The sequence below is a fragment of the Bactrocera neohumeralis genome, chromosome 5, assembly GCF_024586455.1.
Source record: "Bactrocera neohumeralis isolate Rockhampton chromosome 5, APGP_CSIRO_Bneo_wtdbg2-racon-allhic-juicebox.fasta_v2, whole genome shotgun sequence".
NCBI classification, from domain to species: domain Eukaryota; kingdom Metazoa; phylum Arthropoda; class Insecta; order Diptera; family Tephritidae; genus Bactrocera; species Bactrocera neohumeralis.
In genome coordinates, this window is record NC_065922.1 from 35,867,032 (window position 1) to 35,885,264 (window position 18,233).

At 35.8% G+C, this 18,233-nt stretch overlaps 1 long non-coding RNA gene across 7 annotated transcripts in view; it reads left to right on the forward strand.

Annotated features, from left to right (window-relative positions):
* LOC126759875 (uncharacterized) overlaps positions 1-18,233 on the forward strand; it is a 565,378-nt gene that overhangs the window by 425,331 nt on the left and 121,814 nt on the right. For all 7 annotated transcript variants that reach the window (XR_007667102.1, XR_007667097.1, XR_007667096.1 and 4 more), the window contains one exon: positions 9,984-10,759. This is a non-coding gene — a long non-coding RNA (uncharacterized LOC126759875). The remainder of the gene's footprint in view (positions 1-9,983; positions 10,760-18,233) is intronic.

Below are 18,233 nucleotides of genomic sequence, written 5' to 3' on the forward strand. Positions count from 1 at the left end.
CGTATACTCACGCATTTCGGCCTCTTTCTTTTTCTGTCTACAAATGCGTCTCGTTTCCCTCTTCAACTCTCGGTATCTATCCCATCCCGCATGTGTTGTGGTCGATCGTAACGTTGCGAGGTAGGCCGCCTGTTTTCTCTCCGCTGCGATATTGCATTTTCCGAAAACCAATGGTTTCGGTAGCAGCTGTACGTAAGGAGCCTGAAATGCCGTCCCACAGTTCCCTTATACCGAGTTGTGGACTAGTGCTCTCAGAGAACAGATGTTAGGACCTCGGAGCGCACGCACATCTAAAACACTGGAGACGTGTCTTCCGTCTATCACAACATGATCGATCTGGTTGGTAGTTTTTCGATCCGCAGACAGCCAGGTAGCTTGATGAATCTTTTTATGCTGGAATCTAGTACTACAGATAACCATATTTCGGGCATTCGTCGTGGAGGCTGAATTTACCGACCGTAGATGATCGATCTGGTTGGTGGTTTTTCAATTCGGAGACAGCCAGGTGGTTTGATGAATTTTCTTATGCTGGAATCTAGTACTACCGATAACCATATTTCGGGCATTCGTCGTGGAGGCTGAATTTACTGACCGTAGTTCCAAAGATACCTTCTTTGCTCACCCTGGCGTTAAAGTCGCCAAGCACGATTTTGATATCGTGGCTGGGGCAGCTCTCATAAGTGCGCTCCAAGCGCTCATAGAAGGCATCTTTTGTCACATCGTCCTCCTCTTCCCTTGCGGCGTGGGCGCAGATCAGTGATATGTTGAAGAACTTCGCTTTGATGCGGATTGTGGCAAGACGTTCATCCACCGGGGTGAATGATAGTACTCGGCGACATAGTCTCTCTCCCACCACGAATCCCACACCAAATTTGCGCCCCTTTATATGGCTACTGTAGTAAATACCACAAGGACCTACTCGTCTCAGTCCTTGTCCCGTCCATCACATTGGACGGCGGTGATGTCAGCCTTCACTCTAAGTGGGTGCAATCCCGCGATTACTTGGGCTTCTTCGGATACCTTACTAAACGCGGAGCATACTCTTAATGTGCATATGGTGTACGTGGAAAATAGGCCGCGGTGATAGGAATTGATTTCAAGGGCTTTCTCCCATATTTGGACCCCGAATAGAGCAACTGACTTTAATAATCCGGTTAGCAGTTGTCTCCTATTTTGTATTAATCCTCGAGTATTAAGCATTAGCCGGGTTAGAGCTCTGCATACTTTCGTAGCTTTCACTTGTATAAGCCACGTCAAGAATGATTCCCAAATATTTGATAGCTGGCTAAGTGGTTATGCTTACACCTTTCGTGCAGAATGTAACAATTTCTTGGACTTTTCTACCCTTAATAAGTACAGCTTCTGTTTTGCTCTCTGCTAGGATTAGTCCATTAGTTTCCATCTTTTGCCAATAATGGCCTTTTCCGCCAGTATCTTCACTAGGGTCACCTCTGCGATTGTTGATTTTGCCCTCCTAAATGCGAATTGGTTTGGCCTTACTTAGGCGTGGATAAATGCTCCGTTCAAGAATTTTTCCCGCAGAGTCCAAGATGCAGAGCGTTCGGTAGTGGGACGGGTCTGTCAGAGGTTTGTTTGGTTTTGGCAGTAATATTAGATGTTGCCTTTTCCAGATTGTTGGGAAACAGCCTTCCTACATGCATAAATTTAACAGTGCTCTAAAAGGGTCTATGTTCCTAACAATCGCTGTTTTAAGCGCTATATTTGGAATGCCATCTGGCTTTAGGTGGATCGAGCCGGTCGCTTGCCTCTATAACCTCTTAGTTGCTTACTTCTGGTAAGAACTGACTTTGTTGCACCACCACGATCTCTCGAGGAAGTTGGGGTCGGGTTAGGAAGAGTACTGAAACAATTATTTCAAGAGTTGATGAGGAAGTTGGCATTTGACCTCGAGTACGTAGTTTCCCCATTACGATCTTGTATGCGAGCCCCCAGGCATAGTTTTCAGCATCATCACGGAATTTGAGACATCTACTTACCACATTTCATTTTCCATAATTGCAGAGGTGCTGTAACTCTTTCTTCTGAACTGGTCGTATTGGTTCCATCAGACCTTTTGATAGCTAATACTGTGTCAGTCTTACCAGTATTAGCTATTTTGTCCAGAGCCTTGTGCAGCCTTGCTGTCTTGAGAGTTGAGGAAATATTTTCGCAGAATTTCCTAAAATGTTGATGTCTTTTATTATATGCGGTTAGGATGAATTTATACTCATCCAAGTTCCCAGTATGCTTAACTTTGTTAAAGAGTCTGCACTGTTACTGTTAGCGCTGCCAGTCAATTGACATAGCTTGTTCGATTCACTGGTCTTCTACGCTTAACAGATCAAAAACTAGTATTATTACGAAATAAGTGTCATTAAAGAATATTCAAAATGAAAATATAATATTTAGTATTTGAAGAATTCTAACAAAAGCGTTTAGGAAGGTAAACTTTTTTTCTAGGACTAGGTTTGAAAACTAAAATTTTCAATTACGTTATTTATTATAGTCGACTAACCACGTCCGTCTGTCTGTCTGTATTTAAATGAAGTTTTGAGATATCGATGTGATATTTTGCACACTTCCCTTTCTTCCCAAGAAGCTGCTCACTCTTGTCGGAACCGCCGAATAACAAAACCGAACGATCAAAAAGAAGCCCATCAAACTCAAGTTCTTGTGCAACTGTGAAGGGTATTATAGCTTTGGTGCAGCCAATATTATCGTCTCTATTTTTTTCTTTTTTTTTGTTTTTTTGATTTTCTGCTTCTAAATATCACATGTGAAGTGAGTGAAAAATAAGTTGAATTGCAGTTACTCCCCTCAGCTTATAAATAACTACTCACCTCACAAGAAATTCAACACGAAAACATATCGCGCATATTAATTCTGCCATTGATAAAGAAACACATATACTCAGCTAATATGGTTGGTGCAATTTGCAAGGAATGAATGAATATTCAGATAATAGTTGTGTATATGTACATATGAATGCCTGCTACTAAAGGCAAAATCGCTAACCGTTATATGTATGTACATATATGTATGTATGTATGCATATATCAACCCCATAGCTACTTAAAATCCAGCAACAAGGCCAGTGATATCAACACTTTCTCCAAAAGAAATCCTTGCAAATTCAAAATGGAAAGCTCTCCTTCTTTGTAGTTCTTTTTTAGTCAAAATGAGCTTTTCTAACACAAAATTCCTCGAGTGCTGGAGAGTAATACTTATTTTAGGAGCACCGCTTCGTAAAATGCGAGCGCGTAATTACTACTGTTATGAGCGAGAGCCACAAATTTAACTCCAAAACTGCTGTAAATGCGCTGTTAAATAACAGTAAAGGCAAATTGAGCGAAAAAGTCGATTGTTTGAGTGACTTTGAGCTTGTGTTTGTGTTAACTTGGCGCCAGCGGGCATGTGTGCGTGTTAAATGCCATTTAACACTACACCCACACAAAGAAACACATGTATACATACAAATATTGAGACACTGGAGTGTTGTTGTAAATCGCTGCTAACGAGTAAGACATGCCAAGCGCCAGCACATCACAACACGCTAACCAAATAAAACACCAAGAAACAAAAAAGGCTACCCAAAGCACGCAGCCACCAAAGGAGCTGCCAAGGTACTAATAACAACAACAACGAAAGCATACAAAGCAACGACAACAACAACGAAACCATTCAAAACAACAACTCGAAACTAAACTAAACAACCTGATTGTGAGTGGCCAACAAACACGGCGGCAGTCGACCACAGTCACCGTGGGTCTGTTCGTCTGGCTGCTGCCTGCCATGCGCTGCTTGCCGCCAGTCAAGCAGTCAGCCAGCCCAACGAACCTTTTGCCATTCGCAATAGTCGAGTGTATATGATTTGCGTGCGAGATCGCACAAAATGCAAACGCAAACAGAAAACGGCGAAGGAAACAGACTTTGGCGGCGTTATTTGCTGCTCGGCTCTGCTGCCGCCACCGTGAGTACCTAACGATTCGTGTGCTTACGCCCTTAGCTTGGGTGTTTGCGGTTGTTGGTCTGGCCAAGTCAGCTCCTATTTCAAGGCACACTCGCTCACGTGCGAAGCGCTGCGTTACTTGCTGCTTATCAATGCCGCGGGGGCGAGACAACACAACGAAAAATACTTGAGAGTTATATTTATTTATGAGTGTTTATAAAAATATACACCAAAGCACTCATGCATGTGTGTATGTACATATACGAGGTGTGTTCAAAAAGTATCGCGACAGTTTGCTGACAGTTTTCTTCGATTGCAGGGGCGTGGTGAATGAGTTCTTGCCTCAGGGAAGAACGGTCAAAAGGGATATTACCTGCAAGTTATGCGCAATTTGCACGAAGCAATCCGCCAGAAACGCCCGTATTTGTGGAAGAACAAAAATTGGCTTTTGCACCACGATAACGCCCCTGCTCACACATCGTTGCTTGTGCGCGACTTTTTGGCCAAAAAAAAAAAAACACACTAATGATGCCGCAGCCACCGTATTCCCCAGATCTGGCCCCCTGTGACTTTTTCTTGTTCCCTAAACTGAAGAGGCCCATGAAAGGACGACGTTACGCTTCTCTTGACGAGATAAAGACGGCATCGAAGGAGGAGCAGAAGAAGATAAAAAAAATGATTTTTTGAAGTGCTTCGAAGATTGAAAAACCGTTGGTACAAGTGTATAACATCTCATGGGGATTAATTTGAAAGAGACAAAATAGATATTCATGAATAAATAAATAATTTTTGAAAAAACACAAAATTCGCGATACTTTTTGAACACACCTCGTATATTTTATATATGCATACCTATTTATATTATACTGTAGGACATTTCTTATTGCCCCACAGCTATCGAGTTTGGCAATGTTGTCGCCACTTTAGCTGTTTTATATAATTTTTTTATTGTTATTTTACTCCTTTACTTAACTTTTATGATTGTTGTAGCTTTTAAGCAGCCGTCGCCTGTTGTTAGTTGTTTTTATCAATAGAAATTTATCGTAATCGCTGTATTTCCTCAAAGAGATTTTTGTTGCGTGTTTTGGTGTACACATTTAGAGTTTACATGCGAGAAAAATTGCTGAGATATTTGAGTTTCCTTCGACAGTTACATTTACTCAGAATGACGTAAGCCTACATATGACGTCATCAATAGCGCCCTTGCAGGTCATATTGTTTTAATGTAATACTTAGTATTAATTTTTTACAGTTATTTCTTCCATTTCAGTTCCCAAAAATATATACATTGTTTAATAATTAAACGGGCACTTATCGTATGAAGGGCAAGCCCACTCATTATTACCAACTGATCAAATTGATCCTGACTCGGACTCGAACCCGGAGATTGATATTTAAACCCGAATCTTTATTATCGCCTTTAAAATGGGTTTCGATTTTCCATTCACCTGTTATAAACTATGGCTGGTATGACCTTCGGCGCGTTCAACGAATATTAATTTTTTCGCTTGTGCCAACTTTTTGGAAAACCATTCGCTAAATTTTTCGACAGCTTCGACGTCATATTCATAAGCCCATGTTTGTCTTGTCACCAGTACTGATGCGTTTGATTAATTTAGGGTCCTCAGCTCAGATTTTGGTCTTTTGTTACTAGTCTAGCATTACAACGATTCATATCCAAAACGTGTTGAGTCGATCCATAAGAGATGCTGAAGTCCTCTGATAACTGACTGTTGATTATTGTCGTCATTAACAGAGGTGAATGGACGGAATTCACTGAATGCTTTTAGCTACTAAACTTTTGTGTTCGCGATAAAGTACATACATATGTATGTATGTATGAATATAGATCCCCCAAAAAACTTCTGAAAATTCTAATTCTATTGGAAATACAAAATTTCTAGAAATTTACAGTACAATTTTTCCCATTGTAAAAATCGCCAGTCGTTTCTTCTTTTCGCTACGTGGTGCCAATTGGATATTCCAAGCGAAGTCAGGTCCTTCTCCACCTGGTCCTTCCAACGGAGTGGAGGTCTTCCTCTGCTTTCCCCGGCGCGTACTGCGTCGAATGGTATATCTCATACAATCGTCAATCTTTCGCAGAACTTTTCTCTCGAAAACTCGCAACGTCGACTTATCAGTTGTTGTCATCGTCCAAGCCTCTGCACCGTATAGCAGGAAGGGAATTATGAGTGACTTATAGAGTTCGGTTTTTGTTCGTCGAGAGAAGACTTTACTTTTCAATTGCCTACGCAGTCCGAAGTAGCATCTGTTGGCAAGAGTTATCCTACGTCTCCTCGTTCGTACTCCTCGTCGTACCAGCTGTTCTTTTACATTTTCCGCAAACCAATGGTTTCGGTTGTAGCTGTACGTAAGGAGCTTGAAATGCCGTCCCACAGTTCCCTTATACCGAGTTGTTGACGAGTGCTCTCGGAGAGCAGGAGTGCAAGTCGAGTAGAAAATCCGTTTGTGATTTTTTAATGTTAGATTTTCAAAAAGTAGTTTATTAATACCAGCATTGATCGATTGACAGTGAAACCATTATGATGAGAACTAAGAAGCTCTTGAAATATCGAAATTATTTCAGACAATCGTATTCCTTCATGGATAATGTGAAATACTTATGTCTTAGAAAGTCGTGTCAATATTTCAGTCGATCAGTTTAGCCGTTTCGGCGAAGTTTTCCTCACCGACTCTAAAAACAATGCCTCGAGAAGAATAAGTTTAGACTTTTGGGACCCGAATCAAAAATTTCATAATTTTTTTCCGAGAAAATTCTTAAATATACAGCTGTTGACAGCTAATTAGAAACGACACCTATTTTGAAGTAAATGACGTTATTTTCCAATAAATCACGCATTTTTATTGTATTTTCACTTATTTTATTGAAACCTTTGTTAAACTTAAACTCTAATAGTAAAAATTTTGTTTAAAATTCGTTTTTGTTATAAAGATTTTAACAAAAACATTTGGAATCGACGATTGAGTGGTTTAAATTGTTATCTTCCTTATAACAGGCAAATTTTCCTCAGATCATGGCAACATGACATTTTTTAGGATGTCGACGTATTTCTTCTTGTTTAAAATTCCATTAATCTTATGGAGTGGACCAACACCATTCAAGATGAAAAATCCCCACACCATGATTGATCCTCCACCATACTCAACTACACGTGGAACATAGCGAGGATCAAATTCTTGAATTAATGGGCGGCGAACATACCTTTGACCATTAAGACCTAAGCGATTAATTTCTGTTACATCGTTCCAAACGACATACCTCCCTTGATTTGTTGTTTTAGACCAGTGGTCGGCATTTCATAGCAAATCCTCTCATGCCGACCACTGGCTTAAGGTCAGTTTTTTTTTGACCTGATTAAAAATATCTTTGTACGTCTTTTCAGACCGACGAACGTCAAAAATGTAACCCAGTAGGGCAGGTGTACAGCTGCAGCTTTTTCTCATTAAAAAACTTGAATAATACATTTTAATATATTTTAAACCACATCTTTGAAACACATCCTTACCAGAAATCAATAATATTATTAATAAAAATTAATACCTTGAGGAATTTTAGTTATTTAAACAACTGTTTCTAATTAGCTGTCGCACTTAATTCACCTTCTATATCGTAACGCATTTACCATTTGGGAAAAAAATTAAAAGAACTTTAACTTCACAGCTATAAAACAGAGTGAATTTAGTAGTAAATAGAGTAACACGAACAAAGCAAGACTTTTAGGAATATAAATAACGGTATATCAAAAACCTTTATCATTATACTCATCAGCCACCTACAAAAAAGTGAGCGTTTCTAATTAGCTGTCAACAGCTGTATGTACTTACATTCGATATACATAAGTATGTATGTAAGTATACAAAAAAAAACCGATCGAATCAGATCTCACATATCAGATCTCTTTCAAGAATACTACTTTTATAGCATAAAGGTGTAAAACAAGAAATTTATCTTGACTTTAGTCGGTCAGTATATAAGTATGTATATCAACTATATAATAAAGAAGCCCGATCTGAATAATTTTTGGAGATTATAATTATGCATTGAATAATACTAATATGATGATGATAATGAATAACACTTCTCAACAAATCTCAAGGAAAAATTTGCCACAGAAGTGCTAAGAGGTATATATATTGTTGACGCCGCCCCCGTCCAATTTCTTTTGCCACGTCTGTATTGGCAGAGCAATCTTTCTTTTTCTTCTTTTTTCGAAGTTTTAATTCGAACGCAACTAAACTTTAACTAAAACAAGTAAAGTTCGGGTGTCATACTCTCGCACGATTGATAATCTAGATTTCATTATCAGTCATTTACATATTTTTCAAATACCGTATTTGTGTAAAGTTTTATTCCGCTATCATCATTGGTTCCTAATGTATACATATATTATATAGAGAAGGCATCAGATGGAATTCAAAATAGCGTTATATTGGAAGAAGGCGTGGTTGTGAACCGATTTCACCCATATTTTGCACATATCATCAAGGAAACTATAACATACCGAATTTAATTGAAATCGGTCTAGTAGTCCCCGAGATATGGTTTTTGGTCCATAAGTGGGCGAGGCCACGCCCATTTTCAATTTTTAAAAAAGCCTGCGTGCAGCTTCCTTCTGCCACTTCTTCCGTAAAATTTAGTGTTTCTAACGTTTTTTGTTAGTCGGTTAACGCACTTTTAGTGATTTTCAACATAACCTTTGTATGGGAGGTGGGCGAGGTTATTATCCGATTTCTTCCATTTTTGAACTGTATATGGAAATGCTTGAAGGAAAAGACTCTATAGAATTTGGTTGACATAGCTGTAGTAGTTTCCGAGATATGTACAAAAAACTTAGTAGGTAAAAAAATTACGTCCAAATATGCCCCTCCCTAATGCGATCCTTTGTGCCAAATTTCACTTTAATATCTTTATTTATGGCTTAGTTATTTATAGGTTTTCAGTTTCCGCCATTTTGTGGGCGAACCATCTTCGAATGCCCATCTTCGAACTTAACCTTCTTATGGAGCCAAGAAATACGTGTACCAAGTTTCATCATGATATCTCAATTTTTACTCAAGTTAAAGCTTGCACGGACGGACGGACAGACGGACGGACGGACAGACATCCGGATTTCAACTCTATTCGTCACCCTGATCACTTTGGTATATATAACCCTATATCTGACTCTTTTAGTTTTAGGATTTACAAACAACCGTTATGTGAACAAAACTATAATATTTACTCTCCTTAGCAACTTTGTTGCGAGAGTATAAAAAGTTGCGCGCGCTCTCTCCTTTTGCGACCGCTCAGCTATACAGACGTGGTAAGTGTTTCCAATTTGTTATTTTTAAATATATGTATTATAAGAAACTTTTTGTTTTTTATTTAATATTTGTGGAATAAATTGCGCCATTCGTTTCCCCACGGCTAACCAGAACTACGGAACGAGCGAGCACCGTGCTCCACCACCCGAATTATCATACATAGTATGTGGGGTGTTTGAGGTGTCTTCATTACGAATTTGTGTTACAAAATTTTTCATCACGTACATCTTTTTTTATCCTTTTAGTACACCCTTGACTACATCAAAAAAAATCCTATGTGTAAGAAAACTTTTTATCATTTTCGGCTTTAGCAATTCAAAATTAGCAAGAAATATCCTCCAGAATCACATTCGCAAAATGACTAAAGATTAGATTAAAGATATCTTGCCATATAAAAAATATTTTATAAGGCCTCCGACGTTTCCTTTTGAGTCAAACATAATGCCGATCTTAATATACCCTGTTTAAGGTATAATTAGTATTATTATGTATCTACAGGTAGTGGAAAACAGAAATTATTGCAAACAGACGTAATTTCCAGTCGATTTTTTCTTCAATCATTTAAATGGTTAATTTAGAGTGAAAACGCTGATAAAAACTTTCTTAATATTATTTTTATATTTATTTTATTATTATATTTTATATTTTATTTATTACTTTTTATTTTAAGCCACTCAAACTCTTTATTCTTTCGCTATTACTTTTTCAGAACTCAATGCCTCTACAATTCATTAAATTAATTACAATTATAAACCTTCAATAGTATATCAACCTCATTTTTCTACTGGGATGTATTCATACGGAGTATAAGCGCAAAACAAATTACCATTGAACAGCAAAACAAAAACTACATGAGCAAACAAACAATGCATTCGCATTTTTTTGCATACCAACAAAGTGCACAAACAAAATACGATCAACTAAACAAGAACATGCATGACCAAAGCAGAAGCAGCGCAGTTGACAATGGAAAATTTTCGTGTGCGGTCAATAGCTAAAACACCTGTTCGGATCTTTGTTCGCGTACGCAGGCAATTGTTAAAGTAAAGAAGATTTGTGCAAGAATTTGTGTTTATTATTTAAAATTGCGTTTAATCGGTGCTCGGTATTATTAATAAGTGAATTTGATTAAATAAAAGTGTGTTCTGTAAAGTGAATTAGTTTATGTATTCAAGTGTTAAGCAAAATATGCAATGGAAAGAAGGGGGAATAAGTGAAAAGTGTTTAAATGGAAAGTGTAATAAAATTGGTGCCAATAAAGTGTACATAATTAAATGGAGCAAAGTTATTCAATTATTCATGTTTTTGAAAAAATGTATGGCCTGTTGGTAAAGTGCTTCGAAATAATCGTATTTGTGTTATTCGATCGTGCGCTTGTAGCCTTCGTAGGCATTAATAAATAACAAAAAATCATTTCATCATTCAGCTAAATTATCTACGTACAAGAAATACCAACGGGGTGTGTGTATTGTTTGCGGAGGTGCGGTAAGTTTTTTTAATAATAAAAGGGTAATTAGCACGAAGTAAACATAATATGCACTATTTATTACTTAACCTGAGCAAAGAACATTTTGATATTCCTTACGAATATGGCTTTATAAGTACTTACATATGTATGTATGCTTATTTGCTTACGAAGTATCAAAACCTGTGTGTATATAATATACTATAATTACACATATGTATGTATACTTATATTATACGCAATAAATTTATATTTACGTCAAGTACGCACGCACTTGAAATGACGTCATTTAATTGACTGACGGAAAAGTATCCACAAATTTTGGGTATGCAAGTAGTCAAGCGGGGGAACATTTAATGGGTCATGTATTGCGTGTACATTTACTATTATGCGTTTTGTATTATAATCGTATTTATCTAAGTAACAAGCAGTGCTTTCTTCATAATGAGACTCAATGAAGCCATTAAATCTATTAAGCTACACCAACAGTCAGTGAATCACTTTCTTACCATTCAGCACCTGTTCTAAGGTCAGATTAAAAACACATACTTATATACTTACATACATATGTACATACTAGTACATTAGGGTGTTTTTTTTTTTGAACTATTAATTTTTTTCAATCCCGTCATGAAATTTCCTTGGAAATACCCTAAAAAATTCCCTGAAAATTTGAGCCCTTAATATTAACATTAAGAACTGGACCAAGGCATGTAAAAATTTTCCATTGAAAATACACGACAATCGTGATTTTGTGTCTTTGAATATCTATAGCTCAGAGGCATTTTATGGCATCGCTTTGACTTTAGACACATATTCCTCAGAATTGAACACTCTTATAAAAGTGCCCACGCGAGGTTTTTTATATTATATATCACATAAATGACAAGAGCTATAGAAAACAAGAAAAAACGTTAACTTCGGCTGCACCGAAGCTAATATACCCTTCACAAGTGCATTTCTTTTAGTAAGTATGTGTTCCGTTTGTATGGAAGCTATATGCTACAGTAATCCGATCTGAACAATTTTTGTCGGAGATTACATTGTTGCCTTACAAAATAATATATACCAAATTTAATGAAGATACATTGTCAATTGTGAAAGTTTTCCATACAAGAACTTGATTCCGATCGTTCAGTTTGTATGGCAGCTATATGTGATATAGTGTTCCGACATCGGCCGTTCCGACAAATGAGCAGCTTCTAGAAGAGAAAATGACGTTTGCAAAATTTCAAAAAGATATCTTAAAAACTGAGGGACTAGTTCGTATATACATATACAGACGGACGGACGGACAGACAGACAGACAGACGGACATGGCTAAATCGACTCAGCTCAACATACTGATCATTTATATATGTATATACTTTATAGGGTCTCCGACGCTTCTTTCTGGGTGTTACAAACATCGTGACAAACTTAATATACCTTGTTCAGGGTATAAAAACTGACAAACTTGTAAAAAATTTTATTTGCTACAAAAAAGGTCCGAGGACAAAATCGCTGTCATTACTACTTCTCGAGATGTTGGGATTTTTAAGATGTACATACATACATATGTACATATGTACTTTACTTCGCACTCTATGCAAAAAATTATGTAGTATAACGAAGTAGGTCTCTAAGGGTTATGTGGTTTTTGGCGAAGTGTGTGAACTTGGCTCATCTTAAATCTCAACTGCTCAACAATTTTCTGTCTATCCTCGTGCCATAAATGTAATAGCTACAAGAGTGTACTCCAGTTTTCTTCGTTTTAAAGGTTTTATGTAAACGATCGAAACAAATAAATGAACAAAAATACTAGTTTATTTATAGTTTCGTCCCATTTTACTAGCTCAGAAGGAAAAATTGGCTACTCTCATCAGCACAGCCACCTCCTTTCTACTATGATCTAACCAAACCAGCCCTTGTACGGTAATATATTCCAGCCTGGACTTTGTTTCCTGTGTTAGCAATTACACAGTATGTACGTCAGCTAAGTAACTTCAATTCGTTGCTTGCTTTTATCGTTCCGCATTCAATTAATCAATATTTCAGTAACTATTAATATTACTTTTTCATATGTCAGCAACATTAAAAAAATTACTTGCTTAAAATTTTACGCATTTGATGTCATGTTTTTCGCATAAATTTGTTTTCCGTAATTATTTGTTACCCATCAATCGAAGTGACCTAGTTTCAATTGCCTTCCCACTGTTCATTGAACTTTCACCTTCGCTCCTTACTGTATCAAATTCGACATTCTGAATATTTATCTTTGTGCATACATTAGGGTGGTCCTTGAAATATGAAACAAACTTAGTTTCGATTTTCACTTTCTAATTAGTTAAAGTTCCAGCCAAAATTAAAACTTATATACTGAAGCGATGATAATAATGGCGGAGTGCTATATCTTCATAGCGTATTACTTGAGATATAAAATTAGTTATCACTCTATGACTTCAAAAATAAATAATTTTTTTCAATTTGTTATTCAAATTCAATGAATTTTCATTTGTAGGAGATAATAAATAATAATTTCTGAAATTAAGATAATATAATTATTATATTATAGTTTTACGAGAACCATCCGATTATTTATAATAAAAAAGAGTTACTACTTGCGAGTTCAGATTTTTTACCTGTTATGTCTAAGGTCCACCCTTATGTTTTGTTCATATTCTGTCAGGCATCACCTCAAATACATACATACATATGTACTTCACAACAAGTTTCTCACACTTGGCTCCAGAGTTATTACAAAATTGCTCAACATCTACTGGCGATAAAGCTGGAGCCAGTTGTCTGTTGATTTTACAAATAAATATTTATATTTCCCTATTTTCTTGACATATTTACATATTTTGTATCTTGTTGTCAAGTTGTTGTGCAAAAATTTTCTCATAACGACAGTGTTGTGTTTGGAAGCACAAAACGGAACATAAGTCTCTAGAAGAGAGCTTTCAGATATTATGTACACGTGCTGAATTTTATCCATAAAATCACTGTCGTTGACAATTTGGTTCATTTTATGTGTATGTACATATGTATATACTGTACATTTATATGTACTATATGTAAAAGTGTTCGCTGAACTTTTATAGTATATGGATGTACATACATACATACATATGTAATTGTTCGTGTTATGTACCAGTTAAAAAACGTGTATTTTCGGTACATACCTATGTATGTACGTAATATGTATCCATGTTTTCGCCCGTGTGTTACGGCTACAAAACTTTTGTTTGATGATTTCGTTGACTACACAATTCCACGCTTATACTTTTAAGCGGATATCTTGGGTAGACTTTTTTGCACAAGTTTGCAGTTTTTATTCAAAATAAAGGAAAATATTAAATATAAATCTGTAAATTAAAATAACGTTGGCATGGGATCTTCGGAAAGTGTTCAATTTGTGATATAAAGATTTTCTCAAAATATGGGTGATATCCGAACTATTTGGAAACTAGCATCACTGATGGAACCTTGGAACTGAATCTAGACACTATTGGCGCACGTAAAAGCATCGCCTTTCAAGTAAGATTTCGTTTTTTACTTTTTGTTATGTTTGTCCATTCTATTTTACCTTTCTTGTTCTTATATTGCGCTATAATTAAGCCGTTCTCATACCGATAATAGAGTTGAAAATTTTATTAGCTAAGCCGAAGGTTGGGTGCTGTTAGTAAACACTTTTTAAATTCATTAAACGATATACATAAGTATGTACATACATATATTCGCACATAAAAAAAACTCTAATTATTTCCTCCAAGAACGTAAGTGAAAATTTTAGTTTACATACCTCTTGGCCTATTAAACCTACAAAAGCCAAATTCACTCACGGTAATCCCTTAAATGGTTGAAATCGGAAGAGAATAATGTCCACTTTCCATAAAACGGTACTGTCAAAAACTACTAAAAGTGCGATAAATAATTAACTAAATACGACAAAGTCATAAAACTTTACACCCGAATCATCAGAGTCTGATGGCTTCATGGGAACCGGATGGTGGGCGTAGCACACAATTTTTATTAATTTTAACTGTCGATATCATAATCTTTCAAAGGGCATAAATATTCTTATTTAACCTTAAATGCCCAAGGCCTCAGATTTTTTGTAAAAAATTTATATGTTATGTAAAAATATATGTGGAACGTGGTTTCTTCGACGATTTTTTGAAAAAAATTACTTTCGGAGAAATTTTTTTAAAAATAATGGTTGTATCCTTAAAGATACACTGGGCATTCCCTTCATTTTTTTACTAATGAGCTAAATGAGCTGTCTTTTGATAATGCTACAGAAGAATTCGGTTTTCTCTTTTTTCCTCTAAAAACGGCTGGAGGTTAGGACGCCCACGTTTAGAGGCTTCAAAAGATTTGAAACTAAATAGGGAATAAATTCTAACTTAAAATCAATAAGACGCATTTCTTTATATCCGAGGCGATTCTTATTAATTCGTTTGTCCATGCATTAGCACATGTTAAGTCTAGTAAGTGTTAAAACATTCTGTTGGTCCATTTACGACTTTTCATCGTGATTTTATGACGACCCATACAGCTGTCAAGTAAATCTACGCCACCCATATGACGATTGTACTGTTTAATTATTTCTGGGCAGGAAATCATTTTAAATGTCTTGTCCTTTTTGTCGTAACGTTTTATGGAGGAAGATGTTGCAGGTAAATCTTCGTTTTCACCAATCAAGATTGGTTTCATACCGAACTGTTCACAATCTTGTTGTCCTTCCATGACAATGATGTCACATCGACGCCGTAAATTGAAGCAACGTATTCGCAGCTTTCTCATCCAAGTTGAAAGTATACCTTGAGATCGTAAATATACTAGCAACGGCAAGTAGTTATCAAAATAAACGATATGATTTTGATAACGAGGAACCTCACGCAAAAGTCTAACAACATTTTCCTGATGACTTCAAATCTGGTTCGCCCTGGAGTAATATGTTAGGTCCTCCGGAAAAATTTCAAACTTTGAAACCCGGTGGAGTCACATAAGACATATAATTTAAACCCCATTTATCCATAAACCTTATTTTTGAAGAACACATTTGTTCATCAACGCACAATCAGGTATGCTACCGAATTTATGCCAATCAATGGTCTAATGAGATATAATCTATCGCGGTTTGGATCGTCTCGAGATGGAGCATTTTCTTTTTCATTAAAGTGGATGAATTGCCGCATTTTTTCAAATCGGTTCCCAGTCATCGTTGTTTGTATTATTGGAACACAATGGTTGCCATTTTCAGACCAATAATCTCTTGTACTCGGGAGATTGAAGTAAAACATATAAAATAAGAAAATAAATTTAGGTAAAAAATCAAAAATTAAAAAAGCTTCATTAAGTGACCTTAATTTTGTTTGCCAACATTTCGAGCTCCAAAGATTCTGGAAATTTGACCAAACCTAAAAGGAGTATGCAAAGCCATAAAAATCATATGGTCAAAGCTAATTTCAGCATTGGTATATTGAATATTTTCTTTTAACACCTTATGTGTCAAATGCAGAAGACTTTGTACAACAAGTTATATGTAAATCATATCTTGTCTGTATAAAATCATCTATATTATCGTCTGGATTTATCATGTTCAGAACTCTGTTTGACGTTCTAATCAAAATTTCAACAACGGCGTTGATTTGCAAAAATATGTAAATCATAATAATGTTCGATAATCCAATTATAGCACACAGTTTGGAAATCTTGATTCATTACTTTATATTTTATAAATTTTAGAAAAATATACTGTCATACGTGCACGAACTTAATCTTTCTAAGGATAATAAATATTCTTCTTTTAAAAATGGCATTCGAATGCTAGATGATCACCAATCATCAATTCAGCAGGGATGGTAAACTAGGTTTTCTCACATCGTTGGCTTACTGACCTTTTATTCCGTTTTTTTATCACTTTGCCTTCAAACAAATTTTTAAAGATCTTTAGATGTTTATAATGGCACAAACAGCTAATATACATAGGTTACAGATATAGACTAAGATAAGCTACAGAATAGGGTTAAGATAGATTGCAGCTAGATGATCACCAATTATCAATAGTATAGTGATTTTTGAGCTGTTAGGTTTTCTTCCGTATCAAAAATGTCTATTCGCAGAATATAGGTTACGTAGAAGATTGATGAGAGATGCAGGAAATTGCAAGGTTCCGAAAGCCTTTTAAGTAAGAATAAGAGACGTACAGTCACAAGAGATTCTCAAACAGCAGTTCTTATTAAGAAGTTAGTAGGATTAGTTTCTTTTTGTGAAGGTATAGGGTTGAATATTGTTTCGATACAACTAACACGAATACTATACTTAATGGGCAATGGCATGGTGAAAATTCTTATCTAAACAGTTTTGCTTTTTTTTATTTTTAGCCAACTCTCTCGGACCTAAGTTTTGAAAAATCTTCATTAATCACCCATAACTAAATCTTTCAATTACTAAGGATCAATAGATCATGTATTTTCTGACAGACAATATAACGTAACCTAACTCTTTCATTACTAACTCTCTGACTGTGTTTTGGAATAAATAAAAATCCCAAATATTTCTGCAGGTGCACTTTTATGCTCGTACGAGTACATACGAATTAATTTTTGTGTAGGCTACAAATGCCAACTCCACCATATCGTATATCTCTGATTGAAGTAGAACACGCTACTTTTTCAATGTGTACTTAAAAGATTTGAGAAATCGTAAATTTCTACATATAAACGAATATTTTGTTTTATGAGCCATTTGACAACTTTTTTGCTTACACAAAAAATAAAAAATAATCGGATACTTAACAAAGCTTTACTTTTATGTCTTACAGACTTAAAGAAGTCCGCAAAGAGACAATTTAAGATATTCTTTACGGTTTTGCAAATGATAAATGCATGTCATAAAAAATTAGAAAGGATTTCCAACGAAATCAAATATTAAAAGGCTGCAAAAATTATAAAACATCGCAATGAAACAACAGTTATAAAAATGTTGCCCATGACCTAAAAAGGCTATAAGAACTATCTCCGAAATAAATTTTAGAATTTATATGCTGCAATTTTTGGTACTACATTTTTTGCCAGTAATGTTTTTTATGTATTAAAGCGCGCAACGAAAATTGCTAGTCACCGCATAACTTTCCAGCCAACGAAAAAAGATAAAAACAGTAAAATATTTAATAAAAATCCAAATCGACAAAAATTGTAATTTATTATATTTACTATGTAGTCGCGTTTAGTGGTCCATGCGCTTGCTGGTGGCATTTTGAACCGGTTTGAGCTCACTCTCTTCCTGCGGTTTGCTGCTCGGCTAGCAAGTTCTTGTGTAGAAAAATGTATTGGTTATTAAAAGAGATTTGGTTATTATTACTGTCTACTTCTATACTAGTATAAAATTAGTTTTTTGATATAATGGATAAAATATTATAACGATGTACGGGTTTGAGTCCGTACATGCAACATACCAACTATGGAGTCCACTTTTCTGGTAGATTTTCTACCCCAGATTTTCTAA